Genomic DNA, 8,707 nt, shown 5'->3' with positions numbered 1-8,707 from the left:
AAAAAAAAAAAAAAAAAAAAAAAAAGAAAGGTAATTTTCAATAGCAATTATGTCAGTGAAAAATTTTAAAACCCAATGCCACAAAAACTGCATTTAAACAATTATTGTGCCTAAAATCAGAGAACAGATAGTTGTTTACAAAATTACTTGAAAGTTCATTGCTGAAATATAATGCTATGTTTAGGGCATGGGTACAGTTCAGAAAAAGATACTGGCTAGTTGTACATACGTCAGTAAAGAACAACTGAGCAGAAAACTGAAGGATTGAGTTATGAGGAAAGAGAAAAAGAAAAACAAAACACTAATCTCCCAAAGAAAGTGGTAGAAATTTTAATATTTGGGACCTTAAAAACAAAATTAGATATCTAATTCACCTAGAACCAGTCAAACATAAAATAATAAATGTGTGTTTGATAAATGAAGTTCTGTGAATTATTGTGTGTTAACTAATTTGCAGTTGTGGATTATCTGCCGAAGTCTGTTTTAGGGGCTTGGAAGATATTAGTGAACCAAAGAAAACAAAGCTGCTGTTTTCCTGAAGTGTATATGTTTTATTAGCTTTCTAAGTAAATAATTTTGTAATTTCAGAGTTCTCATCTCTTGAAAATGCAGATTGTAAGAATCTCAATTTCCTATAGGCTAGATATTCAAGGGTTCTTTTAGTTGTAATCCCCAGGGTTTAATTAAATGAATACAAATTATATAAAATATTGAAATAGAGATAAAATCTGTCCATTGTCAGCACTTAAATATTCACATTCTGAATTTTAAAGCATCTTAGTATTTGACTTTGAAATTCTTACAGATTCATTACATCCTTGACATTCATTATTGGTACATTGAAATGTAATATAATTTCATTCTTGGTAGATTCAGTAGTAGTAGCATCTATGCTCAAGGTTTCATCTCCCATATAGAACCTTTTCAATGTAGGTGCACACTATGGATCTCCTAAATGGGTGTACATAGGAAAGCCTAACATAATGTCATGAGATTAAAAACATTATTTTTCAAACATCTGTGACACAATTCCTCAGTAAGAAAACTGTATTTGTTTGGAAAATATATCTTGATAATTTTACTTGGAAGTAAAAATTCATTCCAAGGGATATAAGTAAGAATTGCTTGTTATTCCAAAGAGGTCAGAGCAAAGAAAGAAGAGCATGAATAGGGTGGATCTAGTCAAATGGCAGCATGAGATGTGACCTCTTCCCACGACCTTGTGAAACTTTAGGAAAGTTCGAGAATGTGTGAAATTGTTGCTTTGAATTGATCTTCTGCAGAAATCAGCTAAGAAGCAGAATTTTGGATCTAGATCAGCAGAGGCTGAAACAAGGCAGGATGTTCAGATTCAGGGAGAACATGTGGTGAGTTGTCAGAAACCGTGGAAAGCATGGAACTTCCCGGTCATGAAAATGAGGCGTGTATGCCACGTGTACCTAAATCTTACGTTGGGAATCTGTAGGTGAGGCCAGGGAGATGTGTTGATTGGTTGATGGCTGCAGGTAGAGGTAGGAAGGCATCCAGCTGACAACTGACAACTGGATTACGATAAATACAAACAGAGCTAGCAATACATCCCTTCTCCACTGCTTGGCAAATCTGTCCCTCAGTAATTCAGTCAACTGCACCTGCAGGTCTTTAGGCTAAGCATTTTGCATTGGTGTTTGAAACATGGTGATGGATATACCCTGACCCTTTCCAACTTTCTGGGGGTTTGATAATAGCAGCTGACATTTATTGAGCATTTACTATATGTCAAGTGTGTTAACACTTTATAATAAATAGCCTTTTAAATCTTTACATCAACCTGTGAGGTAAGTACTGCTTTTATTTTCATTTTAAAGATGAGGACCTGAGACTTATAAATGTTAACTAGCTTTACCAAGACCACACAACTAGAAAGTGGTGAAACAGATACTTTTTTTTTTTTTTTGAGGTAGGGATTTGAACTTTGGCAGTCAGCTACAAAATGTGCATTCTTAAATGCCACGTTTATTACTTGCATATCCTGTGAATGCCCAAAGTTTTGTGTTAAAAGATAGAGAGCTAGGCATGCTTAGGAATGTATTCAGTTTCTAGATCAGAGAAATGTTACCTCGTTCTAAAGAGCGGTTTCTCATCCATTGCTCACAGATTCCTAGAGGGTCATATAATGTTTTCAAAGTTGACATAAATCATACATGCTCTAAGTACTTTCTATAAATAATATGAGTAGTCACATAAATCTTAGTCATCAGACACCAAGCATCCAACAAACCAGGCTGACAGAAAATCCCGTCATGGTCGCTACCGGGTTTCCTTGCCCACATTTGTGTGAAGGTCCTTGGGCTTTGAGCAGAGCCACAGCATAAGGGCCTCATGTTTCCCATTGTTCAGCACAAGGGCCAGCCTGTGGTCAGTTTCCTATCTAGTTGCTCTCTGGCTCCTGAGCTTCTGGGATCCCTATGATCTCAGGATCTGTCAGAATGTGATCTTCAAGCAAATTTCTGCTTTCATTCCTCTAAAAATTCCTAAGACTAGGTGAATTGAGTATTTTTGCCTTTGTTGGCCCAGTTACTGTTCTTTATTTTGGAAAAACACTCAATTTCCTTTGGAATATATCTCTGCCTATCTTCTCTTTGCTTATAAGGGAGCAATTTTTCTTGTAATAGACTCATGACTTACTCCTGGCCAATAAGGGCATTTCATTCCTTAGACCATGGCTAAGAAATGGGCAGGAAATTCAAGCAAGGCCAGTAAGACTCAATCTAGGAATAATGGGGATATTGGGATAGAGGCTGTCTTTGCTGGGGTCAGTAGGCCTAGAGCTGCTGACAGCCAGGGAGAGAGCCCTCAGGAGAAAGAAACCAGCCCAGAGGTAAACAGAGCAGAGAGATGGGAAGAGACAGACAAACATTTGAGTTTTGGTTCCAGTTATGCTTGGACTTTCCAGAAGAGCCGATAAAAAAGCTTTTGTGGTGATTTTATTTTGCATTGCAATGGAGAGTCCTCACTGAAACGTCTTCACTGATATATTGAGCTCCATGCTTAAATAAAGTCAAGGGAAAAATTTTAAAAGTAATCAAAATATACATTCGATCTCAAAACATTGCTCTTCCACCTACATCTTAAACATATGGTGGAAGATTGTTTACTCAGACTATACAGAAATAACTTGTTTCAAATTAATGATACTTCCAGAGTTTAGATAGGCTAATTCAAAAACGGCATAATAATAAAATTAACTAACGATTGAGTTATCAAATTTTCTGGTTGTATTCTTATGGGGTTTCTTTCTGTTATATAAATTAAGAAATGAGATGCATAAAAATATACATTTTAACCATTTTAAATCTTTAAAACATTTGTTGCCTGCCAAAATATACAAACAGCAAGACTGATGTGTGTTTCAATTGTTTGAGACATATCACCCTGTCGGTATTACTTATTTATGCCTGTACTATGTTGTCCTCATTGTATACCTTATAACAAATTGCCTGCCAATTATTACAATGATTTTTTAAAATGATTGGTCGTAAAGAAAAATGGGAAGTTTCCATTTCTAATGCTTTCCTTGTTTGGACTCCCAGATAAATGACCTATGTTTTCAAACTTATGTGGGTGCTGTTGTAATCTTTTAAAATAAAACATTTGTTTCAAAAACATAGTGAATTTATAATAGCTCATTAACATTATGTATTTCCTTAATCGATGGCTATTCCATAGAGTTCTCATGATTTTTTTTATTTCTGGTAGAAAGGACTCTTAGTTTTGAGGAGTCGGAAACCACTAATACAAGGGACTTGGTGCCTTGCATCATAAACCAAAGAGATTCCTAATCTCCACAGGGTCCATCTGCCACTAAATCCTTAGCAGGGCTCAAAGTTATGCCTTTGGAGGCACAAGTTGTCTCTTGTAAATTAAAGCCTTTTGTTCAAGAATTTCACTTCTTATTCTATAAACTCCCTTTAAACATCAAAACTTTGGAAACAAACAAAAAACATTTTAGTTCCTGTCAGGGAAAATCAACTAACTTCTGCTGAACTCATTCGATGTTCAGCATCCCAGGTGACAGCATGAAAGTTGACACATTTACTAGACCGAACAAATAAAATTAATAAAAAACAAAACCAAAATAAATCCACCTATCACCTAAGGAGAACACCTGTGATTTAGAGTTAGTTAATTTTAGGATTAAGTTGTGTTGGTTTTGTATCACACTTTTCCTTAGAGGGAAAAGTTAATCCACAGCTGATGTCCCACGTGTTTACAATAAGGACTAACACGTTTTAATCCTTGGATAATGAAAGCTAGTTTAGTGTGCAGTTTTTCTGCCTGGATCTATTTGCACTAAGCACACATGGACACAATTTTGTACCACCTTTACCTCCACTTGCAGATAACTGCTTTGAAATGAAAATCCACTTGTCTGGCTGAAAATAGAAGAGTTGGTAAATTTGAGACAACTCATGAAGATAAGACATTCTAAGCAACAATTTATTAAGGAAATATTTTTTACATAATTCAACTGAGATTTTTCTTCTTAAAATTACTATAGATTTTATACTAATTATAAAAGAAAAACATGCACTTTGCAAAAATCTCAGAAAATACGTATTTTTTCAGAAGTAAAAGTTTTCAGTAATTCCCATATTGTGATAGCCACTTTCATGTTAACATATGTCCTTCACATTTTGGGTTGTTTTTTGTTTGTTTGTTTTGAGGCAGGATCTCACTCTGTCGCTGAGTCTAGGCTGTGGCGGCACAATCGTAGCTCACTACAGCCTCAAACTTCTGGCCCACGCAATCCTGCCTCCTCAGCCCTTCAAGTAGCTGGGACTACTGGCATGTGCCACTGTACCTGGCTAACTTTTTCTTTTTTTTTTTTTGGTAGAGATGGGGGTTGTTGTGCAGGCTGGTCTCAACTTCCTGGCCTCAAGCGGTCCTCCTGCCTCAGCGCCTCAAAGTGCTGGGGTTACCTAGATGAGGCATCACACCTCGCCTCAAATTTTTCAGTGCATACACACACACTCACACACACACATACAACACACACACTTGCAAATATAGGACTGCAGCAAGTACTTTTAGGAAAACAACTAATAATTTGAAAAATCACTTTACTGTGATTTTAGATTTACTCTAAATCATCAAATCATTTCGCTGTGATGTCAACTGAGAATGCAAAACACCCCAGGCAACTGTCATTTTACTTAGTAAAATATGCTGAGGAAAGTAGAGGTCCCCAGTTTGAGGCTATAGAAGATCAAAATTAGAAGGTGGTTCTCACCCCACCTTCCAGCTGCCTGTTTGAAGCACCAGCATTATCCGTGTGTTCATACGTTATTTTCTGTAGCACAACAAAAAACAGTGTTCAGCATAGTATATAATTTCCCCCTTTCCATGTTTTTCTTACCGTTTTCCACTTTTCTTCCTTTTTAAAATATTGGGCATGTTGGAATACAGCACTGACACAAGTGGAAAATGGCTTCTATTTTATGATTGTAATTATACATAATATTTTTCAACTTCTATTTTAGTGTCAGGGATATCTGTGCAGGTTTGTTCTATAGATAAATCAATGCCACATGGGTCTGGTATACATATTATTTCATCACCCAAGTAATAAACATAGTGCCCAACAGGTAGTTTTTCCATCCTCACTCTCCAAAAATGGCTTCTGGTAGAAATTCTTCTATTGGCCTCCATGACTATCTTCTGATTTTCTTTTAACTTTTCTATTTTTTCTCTTTCTGTTTTGCTAAGTCTCCTTCCTCTATGTCCCTTGATAATGTTGCTCTTTCCTATGGTTCTGTCTATAGCTCTGATCTTTTTTTCAGGTTTCTTCCTCTTCAATCTTTTTCTTTTCTATCCTCTCTTACTTTAAATTCTACTAGTAAACAATTATTTTCAAATATGTATCTCAAAACTCTTTTTTTTTTTTTTTGAGCTCCAATTCTGAACTTACAACTGCTGGCTGGAGATCTTTATTAATGTGTTTGTTTAAATTGTAATTCCTGCTGGAAGGTAGAGTCTGAGTCAAGGTGGTTTATTTTGGAATGTCAGCCCAAGGAATGGAAGTTAGGGACCAGAAAGAGCCAAAAAACGATGGAGTGAAAGGTATGTTAAGGATGTGTTGTTGGACTGATTGTCTCAGGATCCTTCTAAAAGACTCAGAATTGTCTTTTAGAAGGATCTAAAGATCAGTGAATGAAAGAAGCATCTATTCATCGGCAGCCATCACCCATTTCTTCCCAATTTTCCCACTTAGTGTTTATTCCCTTGCATTCTGGTTACCGGTGTATGAGTGTGAGTGGGCTTCCTGGCCATGGACATTGCACACCATAGTGTCAGAGAAATCCCTATGGAAAGAAGCTAGCATTCCACAGATGATATTTCAGGATGGGCATGCTCAGCAGTAAGTGGGTCAAAACCTGTACCAAATGCTTTTTATGACTTGGCTGGAATTGGAAGCACGGATGAGAGACTTGAAGCGGATACCCAAAAGGAGTCCAGTGACTCCCACAGATACCTCGATCCCAACAGATCCTAGAAAGCAGCCACTGTTTTGTTTCCCAAACCACTTCCTTCTGCCCTCTCTCTTGCATTATGGCAATGTCCCCTAAGCAATTCCCTAAGCTAAAAAACTAGGGGTCATCTTTATTCCCTTTTTCTCATAGTCCACATCCAACTGATCAAACAATTCTGATAATTAATCCCCAAAATGTCTTCAAATCTAGACTCTACTTTGAATCCTCCACTCAACCACTTAGTCCAGTTGTTAGGCTTAACTCTGTAACATTTTCTACATGAATTGTATACACTCTGGAAAGAATATAAAATCCTAGGAAACTGGTTAATGAGGGTCAAAGAAGTGTTTGAATCTATTTAAATTATTTTTGCAAAGTTAAGAGACAAGGAAATGGCAAAACCAGGGCTCCAACTGGTGTTGACTGTAGATTTGTCTTGTCTTGCTTCATTGTATTGCGCGTCATTCATTATGTATTATGTGTATACTAATCATTGAACCAAGGGGAAAGACAAAACAAATAATTAGTTTTCAGAATAGTGGATCTATTGGACCTTATTCATTGATTCATTTATAATTTGCCTCCACCCCACTAAACTATGGGCTTCTTTCCCAAATTTGAATAGCTAATACCTCATCAAGTCCCTTTACTCTGGAGATCCTCAAGAAATATTAGATTGAATTTAGTGAAAAATTGTGTTATATTTCCTCCTAGAAATTAGACCGTGTTTGTCTTTATTAACTATTAGTAGCAACTATTAAGTACAAACATTAAACAATGACCTCATCTCATGTGTCTGGTACTTGACTTCATACACCCCTTATGTTTCATATGTTACTGATTTTGCATGTTCCTTGTCAATGACAGAAAATACAGTTCTCTTCATTTTTACACTTTACCCTAAAGCAACTGTCACCACACACACAAAAAGAAATCAAGAAATCCGTCCCTCATGAAGTACCCTATAATAAGAAATACAAGGGAACTAAGCAATTTGAGAACAGTTACCATATTCGGTATGCCAAATGTTTTGGACTACAGGCATTTTGAGATAGCCATGTGAAACCAAGGGCATTTTTCAAAATGTTTAATTACCTATTTTCTGTGCCACTGACCATTGAGAAGACACTAATTACCTATTTTCTGTGCCACTGACCATTGAGAAGACACTCCAGCTAGAAGACAGGAGGAAGATCCCCAAGGCCTCCTGCTTAACCACGCCTTAATCCTTCATTTGTCGGATCATGGAGAGGTCCCTGGAGTCCCAGGGGAGAGACTGTGGCAGCTGGGGTGACAGAGGGTGCTATGAGCAAGGGTTTAGGTAGTAGCTGTTTACATGTATAGGGGCCATGGGAAATCCTTATCAATAGACATTTGGGGATGGGTTTCCTTTGGGAGTCTTACTATGTCTTTTTACATTAGGAGTCCATATGAAAATAACATTGGGTTGGAAATGAGGAATACAGGTGTTAGACCTGGCTTTATCATACTTTGTTGCATAAACTTGGAAAACTAACAACCACTTTGAGCATCAATCTTTTATTTGGAAAGTGGTGACTACTCCTGTCTGCCTTAAGAAGCTATTTTGAAGGCTAGAAAAGATGGCATATTTGAAAGTGTTTTGAAAACTCAAAAAACACTAAAGAAATTTAATGCAATATTATTATGGCACCAAATTTCTTAAATAGAACTATTAACTGCAGGAATCTAAAACCAATTTTGCATTTATTTTAATTCTATTTTGAATTATATTCTCAACATAATATGATTCTTTTGTTTCTCTTATGGATAGAAATATTTACTATTGAGACTAGTTCATTCAAAATATTTAATATTCTTGCAATGAATTGCTTTTAGTAGAATAATTTCTTTCTTAAATCTTGATGAATAGTATTTGGTTGCACTTAGAATAGCTCAGTAAATTAAAAACACACACAGACACATACAAAATGCTGAGACCTGCAATATATACATCTACACTAAGCCACCATGTAATGATGAGACATTCACAAACAGCACTGACACATTTATTCACACTAACAAAGGACAGGACAGGATAAGATAGGATAGGAGAGGAGAGGAGAGGAGAATGCAAGATGCTAGTTAAATACACTGAAAAATATGTAGGATTCCCTAAGTTTTCATGTAAAGAACATGGGCTTGCATATGTAGATTTATTCTTTTAATCCTATATT

The sequence above is a fragment of the Cebus imitator genome, unplaced genomic scaffold, assembly GCF_001604975.1.
Source record: "Cebus imitator isolate Cc_AM_T3 unplaced genomic scaffold, Cebus_imitator-1.0 Scaffold16, whole genome shotgun sequence".
NCBI lineage: Eukaryota > Metazoa > Chordata > Mammalia > Primates > Cebidae > Cebus > Cebus imitator.
The sequence above is the reverse complement of the archived record's forward strand: the minus strand, read 5'-3'. Positions refer to the sequence as shown.